At 40.8% G+C, this 21,238-nt stretch overlaps 1 protein-coding gene and 1 long non-coding RNA gene across 3 annotated transcripts in view; one reads left to right on the top strand and one right to left on the bottom strand.

The window, feature by feature from the left end:
• LOC135236090 (homeobox protein PKNOX2-like) overlaps window positions 1-21,238 on the top strand; it is a 57,911-nt gene that overhangs the window by 4,793 nt on the left and 31,880 nt on the right. The window contains exons 1-2 of one of the 2 annotated variants that reach the window (XM_064302274.1): window positions 8,968-9,135; window positions 13,860-13,964. The gene's annotated coding sequence lies outside the window, so the exon portion shown is untranslated. Of the gene's footprint in view, window positions 1-8,967; window positions 9,136-13,859; window positions 13,965-21,238 lie in introns of those variants that run through there. The other variant, XM_064302273.1, reaches the window with a different exon arrangement.
• On the bottom strand, window positions 6,030-7,224 carry LOC135236613 (uncharacterized). Its single transcript, XR_010324629.1, has 2 exons — window positions 6,461-7,224; window positions 6,030-6,188 (listed from the first exon to the last, which is right to left on the bottom strand). It is a non-coding gene; the product is annotated as an uncharacterized LOC135236613 (long non-coding RNA).

A 21,238-nucleotide genomic window follows, 5' to 3' on the forward strand; every position in this document is an offset into this window, starting at 1 on the left:
GATTTCAATTTAGCGGGTTATTTACTAAGACTGTTTATGTAAATGAGCACCGACTCAGCGAGTTCACTTAAACGCAGTCGGTTTTTAGTATGCGTCTTAATATGGCAGGAAAGCAACATTGCTGTTCCATCTCTAGTGAAGTTGGGTTTTTGAGAGGTGTCAGGATCCATGGATTCATGGAGTTCAGTGTTTAATGTTAAATGTGTTCAGCTAATTCGCTTGGTGTGTTGACATAGCCTCATCTTCTTGATGCTCCAAGTGGTTAATGGAAAAGAAACAGCCACCTGGTCACAGGCTGTTATAATGAGCACTCACCGGATTGGTCGGTATGGTCAGCTATTTGGTTTTTGCATGTGGCTATGTGGCTGGTCTCACGTTGCCATGGCAAATGTGTTTCCTTAATTAATATTAGAAGGTGCAGAAAAAACCTGTGCGCACACATTATAGGGCGTTTCATTTACTGTCAGTTATTCCTCACCTCTGAAACAGTCATACGGACCTTGGTTTTAATTGTATCCGATTCGATAACATTTGTAATATAAATGGATAATGACTAGACTTCTGAAATGTTAAAGCTGTTTGAAGTAAAATTTCACAGTGCCAGGCAAAATATTCTCTGAATAAATTAGGAAAATCCTCTAACATGTTGACGATGTCTCCTCTTATGAATGGCCGTGTTGATCTTGTTTTGGAAAGAAGTTAACACCCATTTTTTTTTGCAGATGTTAAAAACAGATGGAATTCCGATTGTGTAATGGCCACCAGCCATGATAAATCACATAAATACATAGCAGGTCATATGTATATATTTCCATTCTCTCCTCCCATATTTTTGCGGTCTAACGTTGGAATGCCCTAAAATATTGTACATGTCCATTAACCCAAACATGCTAATTTTAGGGATGCTGCAATTCTCTCGTTTTACCAGTATAACATTTTTAAAAATGTCTTCATTATTCATGCTGTATACATTGACCAGGAAAAATGCAGAAAAAAACCCCCTCTTTCTTTGTCTGTTTCTTTTGTGGAAAGCTGATAATAGCTCTGAATTTATACAGCTACATTTAGAGACATAGGAACCCACTAAACAGAAATCATTATGTTGTTGAGGCTGAACTTTGTGGTGTGAAAGATATTTTAGCCTGAACTCAATTGCAGATAAAATAAAAAACTATTACATTTTGAAATAGGGTTAAAAGAATAATCTACTGGTTAATTTTATCCCATTTATTTCAGAGATACAAAATTCAGTTGGCATGTTTCATTTTTAATTTCCTAGCATGCCATACTTGAGAGAACTGCCCAGGTGGTATAACACTGCAGTAGTAGTTAATAGCCACAAATGTATCCTTAATGTCGAGCCATTTCAGGATTGTAAGATCATTACTTTTTACACATCTGTGTAGGTAAAATGTGAATTTTGTTTCCAGTGAATTTGTTGTTTCTGTGTTTTTGGGTTTTCTATTCTGAATAAAAGTACAATACAGGATAGATCAGTTATCTCCCCATGTAAGTGGAAGGCAGTAAATTGTTGCTGGGATTATAAAGTTTTTTCTGTCCGTGACATATGATATGATTTAAAGTCCTGCTAAAGAAAGCTCTATGAAAAGAACACGTTGACCTCAACCCCGTGAACCCAGTCTTGTTCCGCCAAATCGTCGTTTTGTTAGTTTAAAATGACCTGTAAATGGTTTATATTGGTTCTGTTTTATTTTAACCATTGATGGGTAATTCTTCCCACCCTGAAGGAAACATTCTAAACTTCCATTTCAGTGTTTAGTTTATGCATGAAATTTTTGAGTCAAGATCTTTGCCAATTTCCCCCTTTTTCTGGGCTGAAATTACAGTGCAACAGCATTAAAAAAAAAAAAAAAAAGTCTGCAATGAAGCTTCAAATCTACAAAAAATATTGGCCTAATTCTCAGGAATAACAACATTGATTATATTATTGTAATCAATGGTTTTAATCAATGCATGAAGCATAAAGTAACTAATGAGAACCCAGCATAGTCCAAACCCTGTTGAAAACAGTGTTATTTATATAGTTCAGAAAGCTCTGATTTTTGGTTGTGGTCATCAGTTGCCACACCATTTATGCACTGAACTCTTCATCTTGTGTCCTTCAGTGTTTTCCAAGTGGAAACAATTGCTGGAGTGAAGGAGTATCATGCTTGTTATTCTTATTTTATTGTGTTTAGGTGGTGACGATAGCCAAGCTCTAAGTACTTGCACAGACACAGGCACACACACATGCATGCATGCACATACAATCGCGCACACAAACACATACACACACAGTCAGTGTAAAAGTTTATGAATGGAGTACAATACAAAATCAGTTAAGGTCCACATTGTTACAAACTGTGGTTATTTTTCATTGCCTTATTTTTATAGCATGCTATGGCTGCTTCCCATTAATATCCATCTGTTCCACAATCTCCTCTTCTTCTCCTTTCCACTCCTGTCCATCTGAATGGCTCTCAATGTATCAGGCCCCATCCCCTTCCAGTGAAAATGTAAACAGTAACAGAGTAACAGAGCGGGGCCCAGTTCACACTCTAACCATCCAAGGAATGTCACGTGCAAAAATATACAGAAAGAGTTAGCTGTCTCTTTCCAGCACCCTGATACTGACAAAACCCACTGCTTGCCTTCATGCAGAGCCTTCCCCTTTATTATCCTAATGTTCCGTGGCTCAGTTAACCTGGCGTAGCTGAAAAATGATTTGCCTTTACAAACCAAAACATGGCTTGTGTGTAGCCTTTTCTTATGGCCCACATGTGTTTTACACATCCACAGGCTCGAGGCTAGAGGTTACTTAGTCAGGCATTCTCAGACCTTCTATTGATAATTGTCCTTTCGATGGAAAACAGAATTCCCTCGGTTCGCAGTCAAAACACCATCGTCACACATATTGTCTTTAATATAAAATTAATGTACAACATCATATTATATGTTCATTTTTAAATTGCTTTTAAATCGACTATTATGTTGGCAATCAATATTGTAATATTGTGGCAACAGTGATGGTAAGCTTGACAATATATGATTGAAAATGGTATTTTATCTCCTTAAACCCCACCTGCTCCCCCCATTTGCTCAGTCTATGATCGTTTCCAACAGCACCCACCCCAAACTTTTCATGTGTGTTTGCACACATGGTTGTGCATGCACGGTGTCTGGCTTTGTCAAATTCTAAATCTGGCAACCCTAGTGCTCAACAAGACCTAGCACTCTGCCTGTGCTGTCCCCTATTGCTGACTGTGTTGCTGTTGAGTGACTGCTAACTCCTTATTTCATTTTTAGTACACTGTACGTAGTATTGCTGGTTCCAGGAAGCCGTAATGTTAAATGAGGAGCCTGTTCTGAATTTATCTACCTGGTGGAGGAGATTCGATTCTCAGGCACTGCTTGCATTGATGTCACGAGGACGTCTATATCTTGGATCATTAGCAGCAGCTAGCTAGCCACGCAGGTATTTGTGGTGAACCTGCCCGCATTGGTAGGCCCAGGGCCCTCAGTGAACCTGCAGGGGGTTTGCATCTGTGTGCCATTGCTACTGGACTGGAACTGCAAGCTACATCATGCTGAGCACAAAATAGCACAGCTGTTCGTGGGGTTTCACTGTGGTGACCTGCTCCACAGTATGCTATGGAATCCTGCTAATGCATATTTCAATTGGGGCAAGCGGCGCATAACAGGACAATGGCATTTCCCCATGGTGTGAGGATTTGAATTTAAAATGCTGTGCTTACCTCACGGCACGGAATCTACTCTTGTGATCCTCTGGTCTGGTTAAGTGCCATCTGTCAACAGTTCACAGTTCTTAATATAGCTGTGAAAATATCTTATTGCATCAGATTCATTGCTGCAGTTCTTTTTCTGTTTTCTTCTATCTAATCAGATTCCTAATTAGAGTGTATATTTGATTTTGATTGACTGAAGAAGCTACAGATATTTCTTGCTGTGGGGAATAATCAGACTGTGTCTACGGGGCTGTTGCGTTTACCTTCTCATGAGGGCTACCCTTGGCTTATGACGGAAATATGAAATTATGTTATTGTCTGATTGTCAGTCACTTGGGATTTCTCATATTTCCGTGGATTTTTGAGCATTTGCTTCAGGCCAATTCCAATTTAAGCATCAGAAAAAGTTTATCAATATTCTAGGGTAAACTGAACTGAAAACAAATCTTCTCTGTGGAAGAGGTGAAAAAACTCAGGAAGTTCAAAAAGTTTTTTATTTTTTATTTTTTATTTTAACACAGGTCAAGCTTTTAATGTTATTTCAATGGGCATAATAAATGTTATAATTTCAGATTTGCTTAATTAAACAGAGCAAGCCATTTCTATCTTGTTTCTAGAATGAGGGCTGGCCTCAATTGCCAGACTCAGAATCTTATTGGACTATCAGCACAAGCAGGCCATATTCTTGGGATTTGATTGGCTCATAAACTAATGGTAAATTTGCTTCTTCTGTTGAATCGTGTTCTTGGGTACATGGGGCTCTAATGGGAGAATCACCCCACATATAATGTGTATGAGTCAGCTTGGCAGACACATACAGGCAGTCAATGATTGTTCCATTTGAAAATATCTCTGGTTTTATGCATTAATTATACATTTTATTCCCACCTCTGACTACATTTGATGCCTTCATATTTTTCATGCATGGATATGAATTTTCATTTTCATGCGTGGACATAAATGCTTCAGTTTGACATTTTGCAAGTTTTGGATGATTTCTATTGGTCATCAAGTTTGAGTTGATCTAAATTTTCTTTTGAATAGCAACATTTGAAAAACACACTTCATTTTCCCCTGCTTAACTGGGGATTATGCTTGTCAATTTCTAAATAAATAATTGAGTAATTTATGTTCTCATGAACATGTCAATGTTTTAGACAGCACTGTATCTGTATGCATTACATTAAATTACATTACATTGCAGGCATTTAGCAGATGCTCTTATCCAGAACGACTTACAAAACCTTTACATAGCATTTACATTGCATCCATTTATACAGCTGGATATATATACTGAAGCAATATATTACACTGCCACCACGGGTATGCAGGTCATATAAGTTATACGTTGCTATTGAAAGCTATTATATAGGTTGTTATTTGAGTCAAAATGGTCATCACATTTTTTTGTTTAATCACTTTTTATTTCAGCCACTGCAAACAGCAAGTAGTCCATTTCGAGAGTTTACTTCCACTTGTTATGAATGAGAATGGCATAGCATTAATAGCCGCATGTATGACCTGGAAAATATATGACATTATGGCATGCTGAAGCCATGCAGGCTTAGCTTCTGCTCGAAGTTTCATTACTGTCAGCTGTGTTCCCCTTGGAACAGTAAACGATTTCAGACTCCACTCTGTCTATCTCTTCTACTGTCAGCACCTGCCAACTGTATCAGTCCCTCTGAATGTGGTGCCAGTGCACTGTGACTAAAACTAAAATCATGCGATGAATAACCGTCCCGTTTCCTGTACAATGCCCAATTTTGAATGTTTATGGAGGGATGGGGGTGGAGCTTCACGGGCATGGGAAGTATGGCCAATAATATGCCTGGAACCGGGCTCCATGCCATGGGTATTACCCAATGGGATAAAATAATCCCCATAGCGATGAGGTGATGGACCTGATGCCTGTAACAGAAGAAGCATGGGAAAACATGGGCGGAGGAAATATTCAACAGATACAAGATGCAGTATTTTTTTGCAGTAGAATAGCTACTTTTATGTGTACTCAACATGGGGGGTGTGCCAGTGGCCCCTGTGTGATTGGACCTGGATGACAGGCACAACCTTGTTATAGCAATGTGCCTCTGGGTTCAATCAGGCGCTGGGACACTGCCTCCACAGGTGGTAGGACATAACAAGCATCGCCTGTGCATTCTTGGACCAAAGGCTTTCTATATTCTACAGGCAAAATGACATTCTCACCCAATGTTCCCTCTAATTTTTCATGTATCTGGGCATACACACAAGCTCCCTGAGCAAACTGAGGACTACTGTGAGCAACATTAGATATGCACGCTTTATTTTTAAATAAGTAATTTGGTCCACTTAAAAAAAGACAAAAATCTGAAAAATGGGATGTGTAGATGTTATACAGTATGTGAGAGTCCTGCTTTGGCCATGGGAAGAGTCCTGCTTTGCCTGGCTGAGGGTCCTGTTCTGGAAGATATGAGACATATACACCTTTCAGACATAACATTTTGCTTACATTAAAACATTCACATTTTGCACAATGACTTGTGCTGTAGCTTGTGATACAGTGCAAATTCCTGTAACACTTTGTCTGTAAAATATCTAATTACACAGTTTTTCTTGGCATTTCTACTACCCATAAATGATCTAATAGTAACAACATTTAATGATTAATATCCATAAAGACAAAATCTTAATAACCGTCACTAGAATATGCACAAATCTGACTTAAATTTTACCTTATTTTTCACGTCTGTCCTTCTCACTTCTCCAATGGTTCAGGGTCCGATTTTGTTTTGTGTGACAGCTCGTTCCTTTTCTCTCGCTCTTTTGCGCTCTCCCGCAATAATGTACCAATCCCCTGTCCCATCTTGAGTCTTCGTACAGTTTCGACAGCTTTTAAATGACTTTTATGCTGAACGTGACGCTTGAGATAGTCCAGCTTCCATTCAGTCCACATTTTTCCCTCTGAAAACTCACTTGCTACTTTGGCATCGCTGCATGTTTTGCAGAGTAGACCTTTCTCACTTGAAAAAGAAAAAATCTCACCCAATTTCACCGCTTTTTCTTCAATTTGCACATACTCCGACAGCCATTCCATCTTAAAAGAACTGCATTTCTTTTTTACTGTGGCTTGCTGAGTGGATGTGTCGCTGCCTGTTCGTTTCGCCATGATGCGGGGTTTGTATTAGCATCTATTAACCTGCTAGCTAACCTGCACGGCGCATATAGGCAGGGCCCAGACGCAAGCACCGTCAATGCCATGATTGGCTTCGTACCGTAAGTGAACCGTATCGTATCATTGGCTGGACACCTGTCACTCACTGAGTGAGAAACAAAAAAACAATATTATTGGGCGAATTAATTAGATTAGATTAGGTCTAATATTAGATATGAATTAATACGTTATGTTGATGTTGTTTATGCGCTGGATAGATTTTCTTGTGCGCTGAGAATGTGCGGGCAGTGCGCGATTGCGCACGCGCGCAGCTTAGAGGGAACATTGTTCTCACCGCTATGTCACTGTGCCAAAGGCATGTTCTTTAGCCAGATGCGCTACCAGAGTACCACATTATGTGCATGTGAGGATGTAGCTGTAGGGAGTAGGGAGGTAGGTAGGTTAGGGACATGGGTGGTGAGCTGCACTGGTTCACCCACCCTTCCATACTGTGAGAACCCCCCATGTTGGGCTGTGTTTTGGGGTGGGTAGCATCTGGCGTTTGGGTGGTTCAGGTAGAACAGAGGCAGTGGCAACGCTTCAGTGGCATGAATCTTCACACCGGGACAGAGCCTCACCACATTTCCAGCTTTACCTCACCGCCTGTGGGGGGATGCACTCCCCTAATGTTTCAAAGTAAACTTTGAAAAACGAATGCTGTAAAAATCAGGGTACACGCATATGTGTGTGTGTGTGTGTGTATGTGTGTGTGTATGTTCATGTGTACGAGTGAGTGAATGTAAGAATGTGTGTGTTTGGAATGTGTTTGTATGCGTTTGCACACACAGTGAGCAATTATGGCCGTGCTAGTTTGACGAGAGCTTCCAGCGTGATGGCCCGACCCATCAGCGGAGAAGCAGCCCCTCTCTCCTCCCCTTTGCCTGACGGATGACACGTCCCTCCGATCAGCTGGCTGTTAGGCTGGAGCGATAACGGAGGTGAAAAGTGACGTGTCAGCGAGCCCCGCGGAGCACGCTCACACCTGTCTCCTGATTCTCGTTCCTTCCTGAGCCCGGCTCGGGCTGTTTAACAGTCTGGCACGCTGCCGTCGCTCTGCGTAGATGTCCCACTGCCAGGATATTTATAAACTGTTATAGACATTTAATACAGTCGATCACAGCCAGGCTGTCTGTGCTCATGATCTCTTAAAGACACCGGCACTCCTGTAAAAAAAGACGCCGAAGTTCTAGTGAAGCTTGTGATTGGCCGTTTGCCGAGGACAGTGTTGACTGCACAAGGTCCACCCAATTACAGGGCACTGTGGGAGGGGAGTTTCTCGTCGCCTCTGCAGGACTTGACGCCTTTGTTAATTCAGATTTTGTATAGTCTTAGAGCGGGTCTCAATCTTATCCAGAAAGGGCCGGTGTGGTGCAGGCTGTTCCAACCGCAGTTACACACTGATTCACTAATCAAACACTAGAGTCTCTTGCAAGGATTTGATTAGTAAATCAGTGTTACTGTTATGCTGTATGGACTGATTAGAGGATGAAGAATGAAAATGCAATGCAAGGAGTTTCTGTGTGGGAATGTTCTCAGAAACTAATCTAAAAGTGCTTTCTGCATGTTAGAATTCTCTGTGTCTTTAGCGCTCCATGTGGTGTTAAGAGCTGTGAGCCGAATACAGGGAGGGCATGATTTTCCCCTCTTAGGGCATCTCACCCCTAGAGTCCCAAGCTCACACTACCTGGAGATGTGAGCAAGGAGAAGGATTCAGTCAAGGGCTGTTGGATGTTAGGTGTCCACATACTTTTGGCTATATAGTGTACATGCATACATTATACATACTGTCTAGTGTGTTGTGCATGCATTTGTGTCTCTCTCTTCTATATGAGTATAGTGTTATGGGGACATTTGTTAATTCTGTGTATGATAATGTAAACTGGGATTATACTGAAAGACTATATTGAACAAGCCAGCAGTTCAATAGTCTTATCAAGATAATGTTGTTTCAGGTAGGACAGAAGCTGTAAATGTGGAGATGTCCGAGCTCCAACTGGAGTTTTGCTGCATTTCTCATTGCTGTCTCTACTTCTCACCAGGCTGCTGAAGCAGATTTCTGGCCATAACAACAAATAAGCTGTAATTTGGCCTTCCAGGAGACCAAAAAAAGTCACAGCACGAGAACTACTTGGGTTGCTTTCCTGAAGCCATCTGTGCATGTTATCCGCAGATACTTTTTGGACTCAGCTAACTCAGGTGAGCTTATTTTAAAGGCACCTCTAACGAGCTTCTGGTGTGCAGGCTGGTAATTTTAACAATGGGTGTCAAGCGAAATGAAAACCGTGGCTGTTTGCACACTTTGGTTGTCTGCGAAGTGTGAAATGATAAATAGAGAATGTTGCAGCAATGGTGTAGCTTATAGTTGCTTTCCAAGTCACAAAAGACACTAAATAAAGCCCCCACGATGAACAGATTTGCACTCAGCCCTGCCTTGGCCTTTTCATTCTTGATCAATTGGTTTGAAAGATACCAGAATCATTCTTGAAGTCTTTCAGGAGTTTTCTGCTTCCTTTCTGTGTTGTGGCTTCTGTAGACATGAAAGCTAGTCTTCATAACCACATTTTTCTCCGCTCATCCAGTACAATCTAGTACGATTGTTTCACATCCTCTTCCTGGCTAAGAAGCTATCATCAAAGTAACTTTGAACTTCTTGATAATGGACAAGCCATTTATAGCTCTCACCCAGGTTAATGACCCCTTTGACAGACGACTGATTGTCACCATAGCACCAGATATTGCTGATGGATTGTTTACTCATTTTAGCCTGATGGAAACTCATGTTTCCGGAAACTTGAGTGAACCTGTGTAGCGAGGTTTGGTCAGGTTTATTCAGGACTCAGAGGAAGATCAGTCCCCTGGTCAGAGAGCCAGAGGCCACAAATGTCTCTGTGTATAGTTACATTGTTCCAGTAAAACTACCAGACTGGCCAGACTATTTTCCCATCAAGTGTTAATAGGAAAATTCATTACAAAAAAAGTAATTTCATCTCTTTATAAATGTCATATTGTCCCTTGTGGGAATTGAAGTTTGATGGAACACGTTATCTTGGTGTAGTAGGGGACAGCTGTATATTTTGGATATAGAGCAAACATGACTACATGTTTTTATCCAGTTTAGACGTACAGCTGTTTCACTATGCTACAACAGCCTACATATGTAAAGCTGAGCAATCTGATGTTTAATATTGTTTGGCATTTTTGCTCCTGCTTTCTGTAACATTGTGTGGAAACGAATGATATGTTCCTCATATATCTGATAATTTAATATAAATTATAAATCTTTAAACTTGGGTGAGTTTTTATTTAGCAACACTAATTCTGAAGAGCTTTTTCACGTTTCATCAGTTTTGATGTGCAAACTGATTTTTGAGCAGTCGTTTTAGTGACCCTCAAAATGTGTGCAAACCATAGGGTGTGTTCACACATGCACAGATGTGAAACGATATCCCGCAATTCAGCCCATGAAACAAATTACAATTTGTTGAGCTTTTGTCTCTCTCTCTCTCTCTCCCTCTCTATGTATGTATATGTGTATATATGTGCACCTCCCTCCTACCCTTCTACCTCCCACTTTGCCAAATGATTGGATAGACTTCCAGTAATTAATTAAATTGTAATTAAAGGCAAAGGAGTCTATTTTGAGCAAAGTCATGCATAAGATTACTTTTATCTAAACTCCTTTTTTCATAAAATCTCTTTTGTGTTATTATTGGTAGAAATTCAAAAAAATTGTACTTGTTAGTTATTCAATAAATGTGCATATATATTATTCTCTACCAAAAGTTTTAAATAATTTTTTTTTAAACTAAAGGTTGGCCTTTTTTTTTGGCCTGCACTGTATATATTATCAGCTTGAAAATGGTATTGTTCAGGGTTTCTGGGTGGCTCATCCGGCTAAGGCACTATTCTAGTGCATGAACTATGGATGGCAGCCTCAGTAGGCTCTAGCGCTCTCCAAGGATGAGAAGGTTTCAGTGAGCCGGCACTTCTTCTCATAACTCGCTAGGGACCCCCACTGCTGTGTATTAATACGCTCTGTCTAAAGTCACAGGTACATGAACATTCAGACAGATTTAGGGAGAAATAACATTCTTATGAGTATGCGTATCAGTGCCAGCAGAAGCATTATTTTCTCTTTTTTTCAGACAGCGTGCTCTCTATCTTCTCAATTGACTAGAAAGAAGCAAAATACAATGTTCTGTTTTCATATCTCCACTGGTGGACAAAGCACCATGGCTTTCAAAGATTAACTGCAGCAGTTACCTGCCCACGAGGAGGTCTAACCTGCCAGTTTTACCTTTCATTGAAAATTAATCACCCTCTCTTTTAAGCTCAGCATTCTGGCTCAGAAGCCTGACGCTCCTCTCTTGCGTGTTATGGAAATTAAATTATAGTATAATGTCACATGCTTTATTATACAGAGAGGCTATGAATATGAATCAGCCTGCTGTTGTCATGGCAATACAAATTCAAAACCTGGAAGCGGCTGTTTTACTGCAGTACTATGAGGAAGCTGGGGTGGATGGCTTGTGTGTGTGTGTGTGTGTGTGTGTGTGTGTGTGGCAAGGGATTGTGGGAAATGAGTCTCAGTGCTCCTATTTCATGACCTTAGTTAACATCACAGGAATTGGAGCTTGTGCATAGATCATTAGATCATTCTTCTGAAAAGTAGTAGCCCATTTGCTTTTATTTGTGCTACAACTGAAGCCAAATCCCATAAAACTTACAAAATGACTGCAAATTATTCATAAAGGGGTGAGGTGAAGGGTGTAACTTTTGTTAGAATATTGGGGGGCTTAAATAAATTGACCCGTAGAACTGCAACCCTTTGGTGGGTCTGGGGGCATGCTCCCAAGAAGAAAAGAACAGCTGTGAAATTATAATTTCTGATGAATTCTACAGGTACTACAAATTACTGATCAGTAAGGCTGGGTGTTCTTCACAGAAAATATTGTCTCGGAACAATCACGGCAAAGTTGTTGAAAATCATGAAAAACTGAAAAAAGGCTAATTTATTAGAATGAATAGATCTCATGCACATCAGTGTTTCTTTCAAGTTTGTTTTGGTACAATAGGGTCATTGGGAGGTTTGAGTCTTGACTGATGTCGTTGACTGATGTTACCATAAGAGGGAAAGGAGCACCGGGCATCTACATTGTTAACAGGAGCCATCAAACAACTGATTGCAACAACAGACAAGGAAGAGAATCTTGATCCCAGTGCATTCCAGAAACTGTATACATTCTCACACTTTCTTTCTCCCAGCATTTGGGAATAGGCTATTATTAAAATGCGTGGGCCTACACAGTGGCACAGTTGGCTACGTTAGGGTTGACAATTACCATCCAAAATTGCTTAAAAATCATCAAAAGCACAAAAAAAATATTATAAAAAATGGGGAAAGTCACAGAATCCGTGTCACAAGCGACTTCCGTGACAAACACTCAGCCTTACCAGTATATCACATCATGAAATCCACATATTTATTTTATGAAATTATTTTTCTCATCATCATGCTATATTATTGGGTCGGGGGGAGGGGGGTTACTTGGTCTGTTTTGTTACATTGGGGGGTTGTAACCTCCCTATCCCCCCCCTGTGAATTATGCCCTTGGGTGAGGTTAAAGATTTTAATACGGATTCAATAAAGTGTAGTGTGGCTTTGAACCAAGGTAATCTGAACACTGAGAGGCCTGTGTAGAAATGATAAAAGTTTCCAGCTACAGTCATTGCTAATAATAAATGGGATTATTCTTGCTGTGGTTGCAATATGCCAAAGGTATTTCAAACACATTCCATTGAATGTTTTATGCTTCCTGCCTCCAGAAGAGTCTTCGCATCAAAACAGGAAGATTTTAGGCTACACGCTGTGACTTCTTCAGACCCCGTTCACATAAGTCAAAATTAATGGACAAATGTCACCCGGTGAATCACACTACTCCAGGGAAATGAGAAAGCCAGCTGGCTGTAGTATGCTGACCGTGTAATGGGCATATTTATGTTTGTCATATATTTATATTTGTAACATGAAGTATAGGGCATTGTTAACACACGCAGGACTGCAACAAGTGGTCGTCACTCAGTGTCTTAGAGAATACATCAATATGAATTGCCTTCTGACATATCTGTGTTGATAATGCTTTTATCAAGCCAGAAATAAAATGGAGTGGGAGCTTTTCTCAATCTACCGTGTGATTGAATTATAAAGACTTCTTGAGTGAGTCTCTTGGTGGAGGGCTTGGAATTTGTGGGTCCAACTGCCGGAGCAATGTGGTGGGCCAGGGTTTCAGGAATGCTGATGCTTCCTCTGTGGTTTGGAAGCAACACAGCGATTAGCCCTCCTGTCCCCCGGGGGGAGCTAGTTCTAATTCACTTTGACATCAACAGGAAGGGCAAGTCTGTCTCGGGAGAAGAGGGGGGGGTGGGGGGGGGCGCATAGCAGGGCCATACATGCTTGGGTAGCTGCTAGAAGGATTACGGGGATAAAATGTTTTCTTTGTAATGAGGAGAAACTGGAGAAACCCCCAAAAAGCCACCCACATTCTCGCCGTGACCCCGACAGTGGTATCCATAGACGGCAAGGCCTCCGTCCTATCCCTCTCTTTCACATCCTGTGGACACACAGACCCTATTCAGCTGTATCAGCACTGCGTACACAGACTATTAGAGTTAGAGGACACTATCGCATTACTACTTTAACTGTGAGTCAGGAAACTCTCTGAGGTCATAGAAAGTACACCAAGGATTCAGGAAGAAGTCACAATTAACCCCGGCTGTGCCCAAAACAAATAGTGATTGTTGCCTCCTCTCTCTGCTCTTCCCTCTCATTTCCCTCTGAATATGAATAATGGCGCTGCGCTTTATGATTAGCCTGGTTAGGTGGACAAAGCTTATCTGAACTGTATCTGTTGTTTTTACAGAGGAGATTGTGCTGAGGAGAGTGAAGGTTGAGGAGAGGGAAGGCATAGTGTGAAGAAGGCTGAAAGCTGAACACAAAAATCTTCTATGCTGACAATGAACTAACCGTAAGTAATCACTTCATATTTTTGGTTTCGATGTATAAAAATAATCCATGACAGATAATGAATTGCTTTTACATAATCCCATTCACAATATAAAAAATGTTATTATCCAGAGGGCCTCCTCACCACTGTCAATATGTTGTCCCCTTGTGGGTGAGACATTTTGTTCATTCTTGGGCTTGTGCATTGTGAATGTCTCTAAACTACGTTTTTGCACTCATATAATATCACAATTTGCGCTGAAATATTTGTTCTAAGTTAGGACTAATCATTCGCCATATTCCTGTCCTACCTTATCATATTGAACTGATGGGTGAATCAAACCTGACTGGATAGTGAACGATGATGTGGAATACCCAGCATACAACTGCTTTTTATTTTAATATCTGTCTTGAAGACAATGGAAAGGATAGACCAGTCTGGATGAAGAATCAAAAAGGAAGAAAAATGGCCACCTTTCCTGATTATTTGCTTGCAGCTGTGGTATTGTGTGTCTTCGGTATTCTGTGGCTGCTTGTAAGGGCAGTGTATATGTGGAAAGGCTCAGTGGTGGGGCGGTACGGGGTGGGTGGCTGGCGGAAATGCAGATGGGATCATAGTGTTGAGGAATGAGGTACCGCATAGGGGCACCACTCACTGGCAGCGAAATGACCAATAAGGTGAAGGGGCACAGAGCCACAATGTAGGGGGCAGAGAGAGAGACAGGCTTCCTTAATTGAGTGTGAAGGCAGCTGGACACTCCAATCTGTTCCTGAGCCTTCCCCACGACGATCCCCCCCCCACCCCCACCTCCTTCCTGACCTGGAAGCGTGCAAGCGACCGCCTCTCTATCCTCCCCCCTCCTCGTCCTCCCCGGGGCCCCACTGAGTATTGTTTTACGGATAATTTTGTTAGCCCTAACAAGATTCCACTAATTAAATCTCCTCCCGGCTAGGGAACCCCCCTCCGCCGTCCGCCAAATCCATTGTTTGTGGATCTTTTTTTAGACAAATAAACGTTTTCATTCTGTAGGGAGTGAGCAGGAAGGCCGAGACTCCACTGAAGCCTTAGCTCCTCCCATTTCGTGCGTTAGCCTCTAATAATGAATGGCACGTTGTATTAAGCCGATCTCTGCATTCCCATTGTCTCCCCTTTAAAGACTTTGAAAGGCAGCATTAAAGAGATAAAATCTTTTATAAGCCATGTTAGACACTTCCGTCATCCTCCGTGTGATGACTCCAGTTTCCTGCCCTCTGTAACGCAGCCAATGTCAGTCACTCTGAAGCCCTGGTGCGTGTCACTGTGATCACCGTCAGTCCCTATTTGACCAGGGCTGGCGGGGCCATCTGCAGTGGACAAGTGTGTGTGTGTGTGTGTGTGTGTGTGCGCGCGTTACAATGCGCTGAAAGTCCTCTGCAAAAATAGACTTGTGAAATACTGGGAAAAAAATACTGTGGCAAAGAGATCATTGTCTTTGTTGAGAAGAATGTGGCCGATTACAGTATGATACTGGGGAACTTTTGAGAACAAATTTTGAAACCGAGTAACCCTCAATACCTGCTGGCCTGTCTGGCCATTGCTGCTTGCCACATCCCCTAAGAGATTCTGGGAAAGGTGGCCAGGCCTCTCTGAGCTCAGAAGTGCCATCGATCCAGTTTCTGCCTCCTGCCCTTCAGCTTAGAGAGGTGGGGAGTGAAGGGAGATGACAGGCTGTCCCTGCCTGCCTCCACTCCCCCCCCCCCCAAAAAAAGAACCAACATCTGTAAGATCTTTTTAAAATACTTTTTTTTCCTCCTCTCCTGGATATTGGCCGACATCATTTGTGAAGAAGCTAAATAACTTGGTTTTGACTGTGATTATGCTCCCTCTATTGTCTTGTTTGTGTTTCTGGTTTCTTTAATCATTTTTAAGCATAATCATCATGGAGAAATGGATTTAAAAAACAAATAAAAATCAAGTCAGATACCTCTAGTGCATAAATAAGGATACATGTGTTACAGAATATTTCTCTCATCATGCCACAGTATGAAGGAGGAAAGTATTCAACAACAATGTTTTCAATTAAGGAGGTTTATTAACCTCAGTAAGCATTCTGAAAGGATGTTTTGTAATTCCCATGCCAATGATAATGAAGTTTAACATAATAATGGTGTCATTTTAAAGCTTTCCTATTGGAAAGTAAATTAATATGTCTATATAGGCTATTTTTGTTTTATAGTGTACTGAAATGGGGTTGCAATTGGAAGGCTTTAGGATGGAGTCCTGAATTTGGCAGTGGTTGCTTGTCCCTTTAGAGGTTACTTAACCTGCATTACTCCACTAAATATTCCGTGCATGATTCCATTGCATAATTAGATGTTTGGTAATACCATACAGCGTATTAGAGTCAACCCAGTAAAAACTCCTCTAAGCACATAATTATGGAACATTTGCAAGCTTTCATTAAATACTTGTCACAGCTTTCATCCTGTGATATGTTCTCCATTGAGCTCTAAGTGGACCTCATCTTCTGCCTTTTTATAAAGAGAATTTAGAAAATTAGCCTCTGAGCTCAATGGATTTGACCTTCCGCTGTACCCTAAACCATTTAACCAGAGACCCACATCTCCTCGTTCGTGTGTCTTTACCAAATATAATTCTAATTATGTTGATTTAGCGCAGTCATCCGCTAGTTTTTTTTTTGTATTTTTACGCGTCCCCACCAGCGTTTCCAATTACTCCCACCGTCTGCCGGTAATTATCTCCTGGCTAATGGCCGTCAGACAATCACTCTAAATGAGGCTGAGGGGCTATTGGCCTGACTTCATTAGGAGCTAATGGGATTTTATTAGGTGGCTGACGCTCCTGCTCATCAACAAGAAAGGAAGAAACCAATAGCAACCTACAGGACAGTCTGCTTTTTGCTACAGTTATAGCAGTGTACATGTCTGTTTATATCATGGCATTAAAACAAAAACTAGAAAATGTGTATCCTCCCAGCAGAAAAAGTATAGTTTTTAATTTAATTATGGATACTACTGTCAAATGTTGTTCCAGATGCATCTTTACATTTGTGTCAGTTTCATTATTCATACATGCCACTGTTGCTGTTAAATGTGTTATACAAATCTTTTTTATGACATATTGAAGACCAGACATGGAATGTAGCTTACATTTACAAAAAAGTGTAAATATGTAATGCCACAGGTTGTAATGCCAAATAATAAAAATCAGTTCTCAACTTTTAACCATGTTTAACTATTTTTCTGTGCATCTCACATATTAAGGCACCATGAGTTAGTCCTTCTTTGAAATTAACAAAACCCATAAGCTTGTAAGCATAACTGAATGTCCAAGCATATTGCTTATAGATATAATTTTTGTTTTAGACCCAGTGGATGTTTGGGCCTTGATAGTGTTCCATGGTTTCCTTTTACATTTATTTAATTTTTATTCACCACCGCCATTTGGCCGCGGTTAAAATATGGTGTCTAACCATTAACTCTGCTCTCAGAGAAATCACTTTCGGTTTCAAAAAAAAAAGAAGAGTTCTTGCAAGGTCGAGTAGGAAAGCTTTTAAACTGTGTGGTCCTTTTGATAACCAGGGAGAAAGCTCTCCAAATGTGATTTTTTACAACTGAATAACCTCAGCTCCTGGTTATTTGTGTTCAAAGCTTTAGTTGTGAGGACAATTTCTCAATCACAAACTTAAATCTGAAAGATCTGTCTGTCTGCCTGTCTGCCTGTCCTGCTGCTTACATTTTTCCTGTCTTGTCTGTAATGCTGTCTTGTCTGATCTGGTCTGTCGTTGTTGTATAGTCTTTGTCTGTTGTGTTGTCGGTCTTCTGTATAGATCTGTCTGGTCTGTTACTGCTTGTTGTCTGTCTTCTTCGTCTGATTCTGGGCTGTCTGCCTGTCTGCCTGCCTGCCTAAAATAAACTTTTCCACTTGTCCTGAAAATGACATTGCATGAATATGGTGTGCAGTTGTAATAGTTTTAATTGTGAAGTGCAAGGAGTCTTTTAAAAATAAAATACTGCTGAGCAACATATATAACTACCTATAGTTATTGTTTATTTCGTGATTATGGTTGTGATTGATGCGTTGTATCCTAGACATGTATCTCAAACAGAACAATTTTGTGCAGCCAACCTATCCAGCATAATTGATAAGACATTTCAAATATGGCTGTGTTAACCCTGTGTAGTTTGTGTTGTTTCGTCTGTCTGGTTCGTCTTCTGATTGGCCGTTTCCGTTTTCGGTTGCTCGACTTGAAAACGCCGCTGTTTGCCACCTACCAGCGGAGACTAGCTCTTCAAACTCATGGGTGGTGTGTTGTGTTTAGTGATTGCTTTGTTTGACTTTGCGTATTCAGCCCGATTTTTGTTTGATTCCGATTCCCGTTTATCCCTTCAGGTTTGCTTGCTGATTAGATCTTGTATGACGGTTCCTTTGACTCAATTGCCGCCTTTTTTGCCCCTGATTCTGGTTTCTGAATGTCTTTGATTCTGATACTTGCTACCTTCTGTTTGTGATTGGATTTCGTGTTTGACCATTCGCTTGTTCTCGACCTTGACTTTCATTTTGACCTCTGCTCACCATATAGTGCTCCGGTTAGTTAGTGTGTTCCCAGCTGGACTACAGGTCCTTCCATGGGGACACAAGTTTGTTATTTTGTTTTGTTATTTTTCCATTATTATTTTTTAAGGTACCCTGGGTGGAGATTTAACACTCTGTTGGGGGTACTCTATTCAGACTTTTGGTTTCAGACTGTCGGTTAACTGTCCAAAGTTCAGCGTTCAAAGCCCTTTGCCCAGTACCCTTTGAAGGCTAGCCAGCTTTCGGTTAGATTTGCATAGGCAGATAGGGACCGAAGTTACTGGTCAGATTGCAGTCATGTTCCCTTACCCATTTACCTTATCATTCACCCTGTTACGGTCTGTACCTAGACCGGGTCTTAACACCTGCTGGGGAACCTGTCACACATTACAAGCTGACGATGGCAAGTCTTTAAAAAAAAAAACAAACAAAAACAACTGCTTCATCTTTTTCCAAATTCTGTGACAGCCAGATTGTAAATGATGCCACACAAATAATGTAGGGATTGTTGATTCATTGATCAATGCTTTCATAAAAGCCTACCCAACAGCAATAAAAAAAACAAAAACAAATAAAAAACAGGTAATTGTGGTAAATCCACAGGGGCAAATATGCATTAAAAGACCTAACTGGTACTGCACACAGTTCCTGGGAACAGGAGCGTGAGGCCGTGGTCATGATTACCGCCGGTCTTACTGCTCTCCTCTGTGGTTTGAGACACATGGTCTTCCGTGAGACAGAGGGGCTGAAGCGTGCTGCTGTGAATCCCATCGCTCCGGACGGGGAGTCCTCGGAGTCTGCGGAGTCGGGGCTCGGTGTGTCTGGGGGACTCGGGAGAGGAAGAGGAGGAAATGCCGAAGCTCTGAGGGAACAGAGACCAGACTGTTTCGGTTTTACTGCCTGTACTCAAGTACAATACAAGGGCTGCAAAACCGCTTTACTGTCAGTCACCGTGCATTTCATAGACCTTTATCATTTCAAATGCTAATTGATATTAGCCAAAAACCACAAATAGACCACCAATTCGATTTGGTACTTGCTAGTCTGATGGTTTTCAGAAAATTGTTAATAAACACATAAAATGTATAGAAAGGGATGTAAATGGGAATATTATGTATGTGATTGGCCCTCCCTGAAAATCTGACTTTCAGACTGCTTTGTATGTAGAATAGAATTAAATATAAAACAAAATTTTCTTTACGAATATGAAATAAAGGGAATATTCATAGAATGTTTGTTCATAACAGTTGCAGATCCATTGAGAAGTGGTTACATTTTCTGAACAAGAACAGAAAAAGACACAAAATCATGCCTTGGCTCCCCAGTGTCTTTCGATTTAGACACTGAAAACAGAAAGAATGACACTGCCTGGTTTAATTTACAAAAGGCTTTAGTCTGCCCATCTACTATGAGCAGGCAAGCAGGAGGAAGCAGTACCCTATAGTTTAATAGTTGGGCAGGTTACTAAGCTGATATCTCATTGGCTGAGAGAAAACAGATAGCAATACAGACTTATTTGCGAATTCATGTATCGACTGCATTAGAGCTGATTAGATTATATGTGGTGTGTCTGTGTGTGTGTGTGTGTGTGCATGTGTGTGTGCGCATGTGTGTGTGTGTGTGTGTGTGCGCATGTGTGTGTCTGGGGCAATCTGTGCCAGGGTATTACTGCTTGGGGATAATTGAAATGACTATGATATTATTTTTTGCCTGCGGATAAAATGGCGTCTCATGCATGCATGGTCTCTTGCCATGGTCATATTAATGCTTTTCACGGCTGCTTTTCCTATTTGCTTGATGCTGATCTGCTCAATTTCCCCAGTTCAAGTGGGAGGATCAGCTGAAAAAAAATAAATAAATGAGAAATAAAGAAAAACAAAGAACAATGTGCAAAAAAAAAATATATATATTTTTTACTATAGCACATCTTCAGTCTCAAAGCATCTAGATCAACAAGGGACAATCCCACCCTTTCCCCATTTCCGACACCATTCATTTATGTTTTTGGTCAAGCTTGAATGGCAGTTTATTCATATAATGACTTTTTTTTTATTTATAATTGCCTATAAAAAACATTTGACATTTAAAATCCAAAGAACAGTATTGTTATCTTTATGCAAACTGTTCGTGATTTAATTCAATTTCCAAACTCGCTGAAGCGCTTTTAATTTCTATATTAGTCAAAGTTGATGACAAAAGCTGGCTGAATTTAGGCCTCAGGAGAATTTTTGCCGACCGTTGCCCATCTTGACGCCTGCCTGCTCAGCTCAGTGACCTTTCATCCACGCGGCTGCCAGAGTCTTCTGATGACGCTGACAACAGGACAACGCAGGTCTGAAACTGCTGTAAAACATTGTGAAGTTACAGCGCCTAATCGTCTTATTTAAACTGAACCAAATGGGTACGACTGTGAAATACCCTTAAACTTTGTGCGTAAAGAGGAAACATTTCTTGCCATGGTAGCGGACAGATGGAGTTTGCACTAGCAGGCAGAGGTTAGCTGCCATGGAGTTGTTCTTTTGGCATTAAGAAGTTACTTGCAGTTGTTCAGTAAAATGAACAGATTATTATTTTTCCCTTTCATAAATGTTTTATACTGATTTTTTTAATTTTTACTTTACTCAAATTAGTACTTATTTTTGTTAAGTAAATATTTTGTTTGCAGCACGTTGGATAATGTTATAAGCTGATACCAGATATATGGTCTATGTGGCATAATG

The sequence above is a fragment of the Anguilla rostrata genome, chromosome 12, assembly GCF_018555375.3.
Source record: "Anguilla rostrata isolate EN2019 chromosome 12, ASM1855537v3, whole genome shotgun sequence".
NCBI classification, from domain to species: domain Eukaryota; kingdom Metazoa; phylum Chordata; class Actinopteri; order Anguilliformes; family Anguillidae; genus Anguilla; species Anguilla rostrata.